At 46.6% G+C, this 13658-nt stretch overlaps 1 protein-coding gene across 10 annotated transcripts in view; it reads right to left on the bottom strand.

Annotated features, from left to right (window-relative positions):
- Positions 1-12471, bottom strand: part of SEMA6D (semaphorin 6D) — a 56071-nt gene extending 43600 nt beyond the window's left edge. For 6 of the 10 annotated variants that reach the window (XM_046007604.1, XM_046007606.1, XM_046007611.1 and 3 more), the window contains exon 1: positions 10891-11993. The gene's annotated coding sequence lies outside the window, so the exon portion shown is untranslated. Of the gene's footprint in view, positions 1-10890; positions 11994-12026 lie in introns of those variants that run through there. The other 4 variants (XM_046007613.1, XM_046007612.1, XM_046007614.1 and 1 more) reach the window with 2 other exon arrangements.
- Positions 12472-13658: the final 1187 nt, after the last annotated feature.

The raw sequence follows: 13658 nt of genomic DNA, 5'->3' as shown, positions 1-13658 counted from the left end.
GTGATCCCGAAAGAAAAGGGCAAAGTGTTGTAAAATATAAATGGCAAGAATAAATTTGAAAGTTGGGCTATTTGTGTGTCTGTATATGCACATTCACGAAGTGAATTCATATTTGGAAAAAAATCACCATTGAATTTGATCCTATCAGCCAGCTAATTAAAATATGAAAATAAATATAGCATTAAGGAATCCCCCTACTAGAAAGAATCTTGGAGATTCTTTAGACTCTCTCTGCTGCCCCTCCCCACCTCACTTTGTTCTAATGAGAAAACTAAGGGCAGCACAGCCAGCGCCTTGTCCACAGACATTTGCTAACTCTATTAAAACATGTTCCTCGGGGCGCCTGGGTGGCTCAGTGGTTTAAGCCTCTGCCTTCGGCTCAGGTCATGATCTCAGGGTCCTGGGATCGAGCCCGGCATCAGGCTCTCTGCTCGGTGGGGAGCCTGTTTCTCCCTCTCTCTCTGCCTGCCTCTGCCTACTTGTGACCTCTCTCTCTGTCAAATAAATAAATATTAAAACAAACAAACAAACAAACAAAAAAACATGTTCCTCATCGTCCCTCCCAGATGACCCTCTGGTCTGCCCAGTTCTCCTTTATTCAATCACCCCATGAGAGACAACTGAATTCAGAGATTCTGTAAATGCAGTTGATCAGGTAAATAATATTCATCCTCACAAGACATAAATGAAAGACCATGTACAGTATGTCGAGTCCAAGTAGGACATGAAGATCAGCGTGGTGAGTGTGTTTTGTTAATACTATAATGATTATTTTTAAAAGCCCCCAATTGATTATTCTCAAAGTAACAGGGCCCTCCTGAGCACTTATGTTCTATGACTTTATTGTTTCTTTCTTCAACCCTGGAACCAAGGAGGTTTTCAAGTGAGTAGTTCAGTTGTGGGCTTTGAAGTCAGACAGGCAAGGGCATGAATCCTGACTCTGCCGTGGCCCACCTGTGGTGAGGTACTGAACTGCCACAGACAGAATCATGTCCCGACCCCTCCCCAAAGATGTCCACACCCTAATCCCTGAACCTGTGAAGAGGCTACTTTACCTGGCAAGAGAGACTTTGTATATGTGATTGAGTAAAGGATCTGAAAATAGTGAGATTTTCCTGGATTACCCAGGTGGGCCCCAATATAATCATCAGGGTCCTGAAGCGATGGAAGGGGAAGGCACACAGCCAGGAAGGAGCTGTGACTCTAGAAGTAGAAGTTGGCATCAGGGACGGCTGGCTTGGACTTGGAGAAGAGACCACAAGTGAAGAAAGGAAGGCCACCTCCAGAAGCTGGAAAAGACAGGGAAATGGCTTCACCCCTAGGGCCCTGCGGACACCTTGCCTTTAGCCCAGTGACACCCATTTGGGTTTTCTTACATCCAGAACTGTGAGGTAATATAGTCGCGTTGTTTTAGGCCTCTGAAACTGTGAGGATTTGTTGCCACAGCAATGGGAAACTAACCGATGCTCCCCGGCGTGTGTCCTCATCTATAAAATGGGAACAAAAAAGTATGTGCCCTAAAGGGCTGATGCAAGGATTTTATTAAGGGAATATAAAGAAAGCACATTAGAGCTCGGCAGAGATTAAAAATTTAATGAATGCTCACTGTCATTATACATGTGATATCATCGCATAGACTAGGGATTTATATAGTGCTGATTAGAATAAATGGTGATTCCATAAAATGTAATTCATTCTATCATAATATACCTTACATCTGGGCGACACTCATGTGGCTTTTAGGAAGCCTGTTAACCTCCACTGTCTCATGCGATGCTTATTAGAATTGTGACTCCACAGATGAAGAGACTGAGGGTCCGAGGGGACAGTGCTTTCCTCAGTCACTCAGAGAGCACTCTGTTGGCCAGAGTTGGAGTCCAGGTCATCTGATTCTAGATTACAGTACACTCCCAATCTCATTGTGTGGCTTACAGAAACACAGGGGCATGCTATGCAGAATCTTAATATGAAACAAAAATGATAAAGCCAAATGATGATGGGGTTATTCATCGCACACCAGACCATTTCCCATATGATCTCACCCAGCGACGTCTTCTGCCGGGGCCTCCAGCCCCCCGCTCCTCCTAGCACTGCCTGAGTACTCTCTCTAATGCATCTAGTCAATTGTGCAAAGCACAAGGGAAAAAATTCCATCCTGACCGCAGCAGGCAATCACCTTATGCCCTGAAGCATGAAGTTTGATTACCCTTATCTCAGTTTATCATTAAATCAAAAACTGTTGCTATGAATACTGGCCTAGGACTCCATTTATGAAATGATATAGGCCAGTCAGCAGAAATAAGTGAGTGCCCTTTTTCTTTCTTAATTTCTGCTCACTGTGAAGATTTTTTTTTTGTGAACGGGGGAAAAAAGCCTCTTTAGCTTTGAACAGATTTTATTACTTTCTCCACTCTTTCATGAGCTAGCCGGGATGCCTCAGGCTCATCGCCATTCTCCCCGTGCTGTAGTAGGCAAGAGGTTTCAGATCTGATACCTAGTGGCCTACCAATGCTAGCCTTGAAGTCTGCACCTTGTTTGGGCGGGGACCTGCACTCTGGCTATACCAGAACACCATTTATCAAAGCGGGTGTGGGTCACCTGAACTCTGTGCTGCAAATGCAGACTCTGGCCCCCACAGAACAGAGCTATTAGTGCTGGGGCCCTGGGAATCTGTATTTTAACCCTATGCGCTCTAATGAGTTTTATCGTTGGAGGACTACTGGTAGAGATCAAAGCTGTGGGTAATGACAGGAATGGTCTGGGAATGTGCCTGGATTTCCCCGGTGCTCTTCAGTTTTTCATCAGCCCAGGGGGCAACCAGCACAGAACATATATGCCAAACACGTCTATCGGCCTTCAATACAACCAACAGTAGGAGCCAGATTTCTGAGGCCATGAATCCCAAATGTCTGACATCAGGGTCAGGGTTATGCAACTGGACATCTAGGGCTGAGGTCAGTCTCCAGGCCACTGGACCTCTCCTGCCAAACTCCCCTTTCCAGTTTGGTTGACTGTGCAGCAAATGTGGTGAATGGGGGTAGAGGTAGCGGAGGGGGAAGCTGGCTTCAAGAGCTACATGTCTCTCCATGGGGAGAGACAGCACAACATGAGGGCTAAAAGCCTGGGCTCCGGAGCCAGACTGCATTTACTTCTGTTTAATAGACACCGAGGCACAGACAGCACTCACCACCTGCCAAGCACTATTCTAAGTGCTTTTCAAATATTAATTCGCTTCTGTCTCACTACAACCCTTCTAGGTGGGTACTACCACCGTGGTCCACCTTTTCTGTGGTGAGACCAAGCCTCAGAAAGGTGAAGTCATGGGCTTGAGATCACAGCATGTCAGTCACACAGCCCGGACTCACACCCCGACGGGCCGGCTCCAGAGTTCTTGGTCAGGACCCTACTGCACTGTTTCTCATGGATCCAACTTCCCTGTTGGACCCTGGGAAAACTGCTTCAGCTCCCATCCCTCTGTGCGCCCCTGTATCAAAAGAGGACATTATGAATAATAGTACCCACCCCCAAGAATGCTAATCAAGTCATTCAGTAGATGCACTGGAGAGAGAGTATCACACACACAGAAAGCACTCAGTAAATGCTCGTTCTTAGCTACCAAGGGGTCCTACACCCTCAGGGGCAGCCTGAGGATTAAATGAGATAACATATTTAAAGTGTTAGGCACAGTGCCACGGCACACAGTAAGTGCTAGCTGTTATTATTAGCTGAATTGAGCCAGGCCAGTTTATTTTAGGTCCTGTCTGGAAGGCAACTGTGCTTTTCGCAGGAGGAGGCAGCCAGTCCTTCAAAAAAATATAACTGGGTGGGAGCCAGACTCATTATTAGACTGAACAGGTTCTCCGCTTTATGTCACTGGAATATTCCTGAAAAGTTCCCGATAGAGGATTTGTATATGTTTAATCCTCCTTCCCCATTGACCTATTTTATAATTTCTGATTGATCCTTCATTGGCAGTGATTTCTTCAGACTTAAGTCGTCTCTCAAACTGTCATGTAACTATTAACTTGTAAAAGACTTACATATACCAAGGAAAATCGAACCACTGGAGCAACTCTTGGCAAAGTAATTGGCTTAATCATCCCCTAATGTAATTGTTTCATTTTATTTTTCCTTTGTTACATGTTCTAATAAGCATGCTTCTACTACACTGAACGTCCCGTCTTTCCTTCCATGAAGCTTATCACCTCCACTATTAAATGGAACTTCGGTTAAGTGGTTTGATTACGACTTATATTAACTCAAGGGGTGAATGATGGCTTGGCAACCTGGGCCCGGGATGGGGGTGGGAGGTGGGGAGGTGGGGTTGTGGGGCACCACTGCTGGGAGGTGAGTTTATCCTGAAAGCTCAGACCCGGAGAGCGCAGTTGAATCCCCAGGATCTCTCAAGGATGGCATTTTCCAAAAAGAAGCATTAGTAACTTTCCAGGTTGTTTACTGCTACTTTTTCAATTGATGAGGAAAAGACTGTCAGCTCCAACCCCATTTTTTACAGGCATGATAGGCTCTATCTGCAATGTAATAAAATGTTATACTCGACAGACACGTTCACTAAGATGTTTGCTGCGCGTCACTCACTCTGCTACCTTTCAGAGATGAACAGGAACAGGCACTCCAGCCTCATGGGACCTGCAGTGTGGACTGAGCACCTGGATTCCAGCTCCTATCATTCTCACAGTTTCTACTCTCTTCTGCTTCCTCTCTCCACGTCCCCTTTTTCCCTCTCCCCAACCCCCGGTATATGTACACAATTCAGTCCTTACCATAGAGTCTATATCTAACATAGAGTATTTTTCAAGTTAAAAAAGTTGAAACCAGTGAAGCAGGACCCTTCTAGTTTGCTTCTTCTAAACAACCCCGTGGGGAGAACAGTCTTGCTGGGTAATTTGAGGCAAATCATGTTATCCCTTGCAATGCGCCTGTGCAACCCTGAACCAGTTGGCAGTTGATATGGAGTTTTTAGCTCTGATCACGGAACAATCTACGGAATCGCCACAAGATTGATCCCATTCATTCTGATAGATTAAGCCACGGGGCCATCTGCTGAATGGCCAAGTAGAAAGAGCAGGCCAGAGATACTCAATAAATATTTGTGGAGTGCATGGCAAACTGCCTCTTCACACCTGAAATGCAAGTCTTTCCTAGGTTAGGACTCAAACGTGGACAACTGATCGAGACCCTTCCCCCACCCCAGGGCCTTTGCCTAAGCTGTTCTCTATGCTTGGAATGCCCTCCCTCTCACCACCTCCCCCACTGCCCCCTCACAGTCCACCTGTCCAAATCCTACCTAGTTCAAGGACCAGCTCAAATATCAGCGGCTGCACAAAGCCTTCCCTGACTACCCTAGCCAGAAATAACTCCTCACTCCTCTCAACTCCCATAGGTCTGTGTGTGTGGTTCTGGCCCTGAAAACGCTCACCATTTTATTTTGGCTCTGTGTTTACCTTGTCTTTTCTATACCACTCAGCAAGACCCTTGAGCTCTGGAACTATGTGTCAGTTCCTCTTTGAACCATCTCCCCACCCTGGCACCTCCTTGTGCAGAGCAGACACTTGGTAAAAGTTGGCTGAATGAACAAATGGTTTCCCCAGCAATGACAAAAACAGAAACAACTGCAACATTCTTTACTCCTTCTTCTGCCTCTCCTCCTCCACCACCTTCTCGAGCTTTTAAAAATATATTTATTTGATCCACCAATTACCCAGGGGAGGATGTTCGGGGACCTAAAGATGTAGACAACTCCGCAGACCTAAAAAAGCTTCCAGGGACCCCTATAATGACAAGCAATGCCTAGGCCAACGAAGACACGGGGGGAGTCTGAGTCTCTGGTCCGCTGACAGCCGGCTCCTGGGAATGGAAGTGTTATTTTCCCAAAGAGCTTCATCTGCTCTGGTTCATATGTGCCAGTTCCTCGTCTGACTAGAAACTCCTGACTTTATTTTTAAATACAGACTCCAATAATAGGCTAAGGAATCGCACATCTTCCCGAGGCCTAATTATACATGTCCCTACACACTGGCCTTCTTCAAACCCATATTTCTTTCCCATAAATATACGTTGAACAACTTTTAGCATTTCTAGAATTTTAGCATTCTATGTAGTGGTAGTGTGTATTTGGTTTTTTTTTTTCCCCCTTCCATAGGAATCCTGAATAAAAAAGGACAACGAAAGAAATGCTGACGCACGAGTGACAATTTCTCAACAATGTGTCTGCTTACTCCTCCAGGTAAAAGGATTCTCTCACAACCATAAGTAAGAAAAATGTGTATTACAATATAATACATAGTCAAACTTCAATAAGACACTTTCCATCCTGGTGCTACTAATGCTTGAACAGCTGCAGCTCTCACTGTCTTTGCTGATGGGCCCCATAAATACTCCTGGGAAATGGGACAAGGATACATAATGGATCTTCACCTGCCAAGAACAGGGAAATGAATGTCAATGGCACCCTGATGCAGACTCACTTTTTGGTGGAGAGTGATGAATACTGCCATTTGTCCTGTGCCACTGTAATCTTGGACAGGAAAGCCTACCATCGAGAAAAATGGTGGGAGAAGGAGCTGTTCTAGGACACTTGAGAAGAAGAGTGTGTCATAATTATTTGGCCACCAAGAATAAAAGTGAAAGAAGTGTATAACAGTATGATTTAGTTTAGAGAAAGGTTAAAATTTAAGAGAATACCCACACTGTACGTATCATTTCATTTGGTATAAAATGTTCCCTCAAAATGGGACTCTTTTATTGATGAACAAATGTCAGAAATATCAGGGAGTCACAAAATTATAGGGTCATTCATGCTCCCAGAAACAATTCAGTGCAGTGATGAAAGGGTGTGGGCTGTCATGTGAGCTCAAATCCCGACTCTACCACCTCCCTGGCAGTATGACTTTAGGAGAATGACCCGACTTCTCAGGTCCCTGAGTTTTCTTTTTAGATAGAGCAGTGATAATCACAGAGCCCACCTTGTGCACTTGGCTGAAGGTTATGTGAGAGAATTATGATCGAGACTAACAGTAAGGGCTAGGTATTGCATGGAGGCTGCTGTTTTCCCCCCTCTTTCCCTTTCTCCATCATCATCATCTTCATCCTGCCATCCCAGATGGTTTGTGGCTGACTTCATTAGTAAATATGAGAGGAAGAAGCAAGAAGACTATCTCCCACCAAAATACGAGGCGGTCTCCCCTGCCCGCGTCAAACTCCAAAAGCAGTACTTCTAATCATGAGAGTTTTCTTTTTAAAGCGACCCAACATAACTTAGCAAGCGTATTCACCTAACTCATGTCCTTGTTTTATCAAGCTACGACTACTGCGACATACCTTCTTAGTAAAAAGAAGAAAGCCCCCCGCCCCGCAAAAAAGCGATAGAAAGCACTGGGTACTATCAGACATGAGTCCCAGATATAGGGACATCACATGTTCTTTGTGAAAGGGGAGGAAGCAGTGATATGTCCAGTTCTCCAAGGAACTTAGACAAGGTCTTTTTCTGTTTTCAGTCATTCAGAATCACAGGCTAAAGGCTACTTCATTCTTTTCTTCCCCCTTTCAAAAAGACTGCCTTCTGAAGGTCTAGGATGAGTGGTATCTGAGTGGCTTCTTCTAATTCTGTAATTCTGGTGGTTTAACTGTGTCAAGCCTGCAGAGGCTTTCCCGTGGGGTGTCTAAGGCTGTGGCAAGTCCTCTTTGAAGTGGGGCACACCATTCCAAGTCAGCAGGGTCTGCAGAAAGGTCTGCAGGTATGCCCCGAGAACTGGATGAGGGGCCCAGCCCAGGTTGCCAAACAATGGAAAGTTCCCGTTCTGGGTGTTAACTGTAGTTACCACAGCCAGACAATGCTGCCAGTGGTGTGGAAGAAAAAATTGCTGTAGCCAGCTGTGCTGTTCACAGTCGGATGGATTCTGTGTAGCTCCAAATGGTGATGGAGCCAGCAGCCTGTTGTAGCCAAGGACAGGATGATGGATGATCTACATACTGTGTCCAAGTAGAGAGAATGGCAGAAGTTCACTTCAGGGTTGTTAAAATGCTAATCTGGGGGAGTTAACAAAAGCTTAATAGAAATGAAAAGTTTGAGAAGTAAGTACACCTCACGGGGTATCTATCTGGACCACTAATGTGATCGCTCTTGGTTACATAAATGGTGGCTTTTCCCAGTAAAAACATTTCCTAGTTTTCCTGCTGAATGAACGGAAGCACCTCCAAATTGTTAGCGGTGCTGCCACTGTTGTGGGTGTAAGGAGAAAAGTCAGTCCAACAATAGCCAACTCCACTGAAGAAGGTTATGATAGGCTTAATATAGTTATATGAATTTTACTCTCTCTGTGTCCTGGGAATAAATCAAAACTGTCCCCACCCCCAAGCAGAAGTTGGCAGCTGTTCATGAAATAAGCAGCAAGCTAAGACATGGGCTTTGGTGGATCTTAAAGCAAAGTCTCCATTCACATGAGTTCTCCTGTTCTAATGACAGTTTCAGTTTGTGAATTACACTACTGGTATATTGAATGATTAGTGTTCATAATTTAGGATTCAACAGCATGCTTCAAAAAAAGGTGCATATTTAAATTTCTTGCCAGTGATCCATTTCGCCACGAGATCCAAGAATGCCATTTGCATTCTTACTTAAGTTGAACATACAGAAACATGGCTGCCTCACCTGGCTTTGGAACACTGGCTAGCATAACTGCTTGCAAACGACAGGTACTCGATAAATACTGACTGATTGGCACACCCCCGAGTGCCTCTTGCTTCCTCTAGAAATGAATCTAGAAAGTGCAGGCTTAAAGTCTATTAATTGAAATAAAAGGTAATATTTTATCCTGCAATGTATGAGGGAAGGAGTTCACCTCCTACAGTTACACCAATAGCGGTTAGGCATTCAGCCAGGCTCTTAACTCTGCATAAAATGCATCAGAAGGGTGAAAAATGACCCCATTTCAGATGCATTTTTCACTCTTTGTATCTTAGTGAAACTCACATGCAAGAACAATGACTAAGCTAATTACTAACGTTTATTATGATGGAACAGCAAGAAGTGAAGAACTTCTCCAGTTTCAATAAGTCCTTAACAATTATGGGCATCTTTGTGAACCAAAGCTCTGATTCCTGCTTACTTGCCTGTGTGCCTTTCAAGCAAGAGAAACCACCACACAAGGATGCAGGGGCCCACTTACCCAGAGCACAGTTACTGGACAGATCCTTCCTGTGCAGCAAGCAGCCAGTGAACTGAAGTCCCCTGGATATTTCTAACTTGCCCTCACTCTAAGGACTAATAGGTTTACATCAGAGCCATCTTTCAGATCCATCAGACCAGGGGAGACATGACCAGATGGTGCTATTAGTGGACACTAAAAAAATGAGAGAGAGAGAGAGAGAGAGAGAGAGGGAGAGAGGAGAAGGAAGGAAGGAAGAAAAGGGCAGAATGACCACAAATCTAATAAAACTTGAGTTAACCAGCTGTTTTGTGATGGAAAAGTCATAATATTCCTGGCATACTGTCCTATATCACAGAAATGTTCCTCAAAAAAGGTCATCCATGTAGTATCTCTAGTATAAGTGAAGAGAGGTACAACATTCTGTAGGATCCAATAAGACATAGTAACTGGTTGTTAATCTAACTAAATGACCCAGGGGAAAAAAATGGTGTGCTAAACAACACATTTTGGAAATCTTAGGGTTATTTACTTAACTGTCTTTCTGAGAGCACATTCTTGGGACCTAAACGGAGCACAGACAGTAACTACAAAAAACAAAACTCAGCTATGGCTGGGCTATAGTTTATTTACCTTAAGATGTTTTAAGTTCATGATAATATAGGCCCAAATTTCAGGACTTACTTGACAATTTCTATTTACCTAAGCTGGGTAAATGTTTGTGTAGTATTTGCCAGCCTTACAGAATATGCCTGTCACCCACTACATTAAACAGGACTACACACAACTTGATTTCCTGAGTTAGATAGTTAAAAGAGCAATAGGATTTTTTTTTTTTTAACACCTTGAATAAGCCAGCATCAAAACCTACTGTTTATTGAACCAAAAGGATAGTAAAATCCTCATCTGGAGCTGTCTGAGATTTTTCTCAGTTCTACAGGGATGAAACCTGGAAAAATTTCTCCAAACAAGAATTTTTCCTCTGCTGAGGGACAGAGACCAAAACAAGATTGGAAATATGTTAAACCTTTCCCTAGGACTTTAGCCTTGAGATAAACAAAAGAATCCACTTTATTGCTCCAAACATCAAGCAGAGGGGAGGACAATCCTGCAAAAGCAACTAGACTTTTTACTGCAGACTTAAAATTCTCAGTAGCCAGAAGTTCTTGGGAAAATTACCCTAGACATTTCTTTTCCCAAGTCACTGGAAACACTACCGTTATTTTTGAGAGAAGCAACCGCCCATAGTGGTGGACATAAGGTCCAATTACTATTTACAAAGTCCATATATCTGTAATAACGATCTACGATCCCTCCTGTGTGAAAGTCGCCCAGCTGAGACTGGTGAGGGGTTGGGCTGCTGGAACTTGGGTCGCTGACTGGTCAGCTCAGAACAGGCAGTACTACCCTGAGTTCCTCTAATGCTGTAATTAATACTGCTACTTCATTCCCCTCTAGCTTCCATGACATTTAGCTCTTCACAAGTTCAGGGCTTTAAACAATCTCTCGACAGCGGTGGTCCCGAGAGTCGATTTAGCAGAAATTTTTAAAACCCAGTTCTCATCCATACCAAGTCTTTTATGACCTTTTCTTTCAATCCAAGACTTATACACGACAGAGGAAGCTTTAAGCCTTCCCAAATTACCCAAGGCGGCTGCTCTATCAGTTTCTGCAGACCCGGAACAGACATCATCGCTGTCAAGACGGGAAATAAAAGTTTCCCTACCTTCCTCCTCATCATCCCCCTGCCAGCGGCTGCCGATGCGAGCGGCGGTTCCCTCCCGACTGCAGGACGCCTCTGGCCGCCAGAGAAGGGGCTCAGTGCAAAACTGACTCTTCCTTATTTGTTTCCATCCATAATTGATGGGTAGATGAGAACGTAACACATCTCCGCGCTGGGCTCTTGCCGCCTGGCGGAGACCCTCTCCAAAGCGCTTCCGTAAATCATTTCCAGCCGTAGAACAAAGCACGGAAAGTTGCGGGGGAGAGTGGCCAACTGGAGAAACCGGGGCGCCGGGTGGGTGGTGGGGGTGGGCGGTGGGCAGCTCCAGGCCCCAGAGCCCGCCCGCGGCGCGCTCCGCCAGCAGGGGGAGAAGGAGGGTGGGAAGTGGCTGCCCTCCCGGCTGGAGCCTGGGTTGGGGGGTGGAGGTGGCCGGGTACCCCGAGCCCCCGCCCCCAGGCGCTGCCCGAGGCTGTCCGATCCCGGGGCGCACGGACAGGTAGCGGGCGTCCGCGGTGAGCTGCTAGGTCTCGGCGGCGGCTCTGCGCCCCTTGTTCCAGCGCGGGCGAATGCCTGCGGGTCCACTCCTAGCCTTGCGGGCGCTGCGCGACCCCGACGGTCTCGGCGTCGGCTCCGGGGCGGGCGGGCGGAAGGGGGCGGCCGAGCCCGCGGCCGTCTGTGTCGGCCTTGGCTCAGCTTCTTGCGCTGGCTGGAGACGCCGTGACCGAGCAGCTAAGGAGCCCGGGTTCCCACTGATAATGCGCGGGGAGAGCGCGGAGCCCGTTCTGCCTGGCAAGAAACTTTTACTTGCCCCCTCCTTCCGTTTTTTCGGGGGGGGGGGGCGTGCACAGTGGAGGGGGCCTCCAACTCCACGTGCCCCTCCCCCTAAACCTCCAGCAGTGTCAGTTTTGACGGGTCCGCCAAACCCTGCAGCCCGCTGCGCGTCCCTTGCACGGCAGGCGGACAGGGCTGCTTGGAAGAGAAATCAACTCTCCAGTGACAACACACATGCACGCACATACACACACGCGCGCGCGCGCACAGGCACACGCACATACACGGGCTGCGATTCCGGCTCCGAGGATCTGGGTCCGATCCCCACCAGGCGCCCAGAGCATTAGCAGATTATAAAACGGTCTTACCTCATTGGGGGTGGGGAGTGGGGGTCGGCTGGTTAAAAAAAAGGCGGGGGGGAGAAAGAAAAAGAAAAAGCAGCTCAATACGCGCAGGGAAAAAAAGAAAATAAAGAAAAAAATCCGTCTTTCTCTTTAGGTCTTGGCTTCCTCGATATAATCCTGAAACTCGCCACCACCAGTCCTTGCAGCAACGACAGCAGCAGCAGCGGGACGGAGCGGGAGCAAAACAAATCGAGACAAGGCAAATGGTGTAATTCGATCCATCTCCAAGTCAATCCATCAGGCGAGCCAGAGCTGGTTCCCTCCCCGCACCAGGCAGCTCACGACGCGAGGCCCACCCCCGGGCACGGACGGCAGGAGGCGCGGGCGGCCCGGAGCGCTCACCCTCGGCCGAGCGCCGTGGCCAGCGCCGCCTGGAGGCCCCCAGCCCGGCGCCGCGGCCCCGCTGACCCTTCGGTGGCCCCCGCGTCTCTCCTCCCTGGCGCTCTGCTGCGCACCCTCCCTCTCCCTACGTCTGAAGGGCTGCTCCTTCCAGCAACTCCCAGAGCCTCAGTCATCCAGCTCGCGGTGGCTGCTGCAGCCTGCGAAGCAGCCTTTTCGCTTTCCTCCGTCTTTCCCTCTTTTTCTCCTTCCCTCACTTTTTTCAGAGCTTTCCTCCAGACATCCAGAGGACAAACCACTGCAGCCCAGAGGAGCTGCAGGCGCAGTTGCTCTGTAAAGTTCGGCCTTGGTTTCCTAATCTAAGATTTATTTTTTAAGCACATCCTTACAAAACCGCCCCTATATTACCTTTCTCGTCCCCCAACCCCCTCCAATTTCTCTTTATAACCACTAAGCAAAACAGCTGGGAAGAAGCAATCAAACATTGCTTTATCTTTATAAAATACAGAAATTGCCTACTAAAAATCCCATTTCTACTTTGAATGAAAGCCATTCAGTACAGTATAATTTTGCAGGCTAATGAGCCGGTTTTACAGGCAAGTGTTTCGTGTAATATGTTGTGGGAGAAATGAAAATGTCCTTGAAGTGACATCATTTAAAATTGACTGTCACAAATGAAAGGGGAAAAAAGGCCATATATTCCAAAACAGAGGATTTTAATCCAAACTTCATTTCCAGGAATGGGGGCTGTGTTTTATTAATTTCCAGTTGAATTATGAATCACTGAGGGCTCTGAATGGCTGGAATGAACCATGATATCCTAAGAAGAAGAAGAAGAAGGAGAAAGAAGAAGAAGGAGAAGGAGGGGAAGGGGCCAAGGAGGAGGAGGAGGAGGAGGAAGAGGAGGAGGACAACAACAACAGACCTTTTTCACCAAACTTTCAATATTCATTTGAGTATAGTTAATTACTCTGAAACAGAGAAGAAGGGGGCGGAGAAAGGATTTTCCTTTCCTCAATGGTTCCTGCTTTCTCCTCTGCAGAGAGTTGCATGTTTACATTTAGGAAAAATACCCTGTTCTGAGTTGTTTCTGAAACTTCCACTGACAGCCTTGAAAAGGAACTCAAAAAGACACCCCATGGAACTGCGGAACTGAGGCCGGACTCATCCGGAGAACTGTTTCCTCACCAGTTAACACTTTGTTACCAAAAGGAAGAAGGAGGGAGGAGAAGAGGGAGAGTCTTTTAAAATATAAAC

Source organism: Meles meles, chromosome 6, assembly GCF_922984935.1.
Source record: "Meles meles chromosome 6, mMelMel3.1 paternal haplotype, whole genome shotgun sequence".
Taxonomy (NCBI): domain Eukaryota; kingdom Metazoa; phylum Chordata; class Mammalia; order Carnivora; family Mustelidae; genus Meles; species Meles meles.
This window is presented reverse-complemented; position numbering and strand designations above follow the sequence as displayed.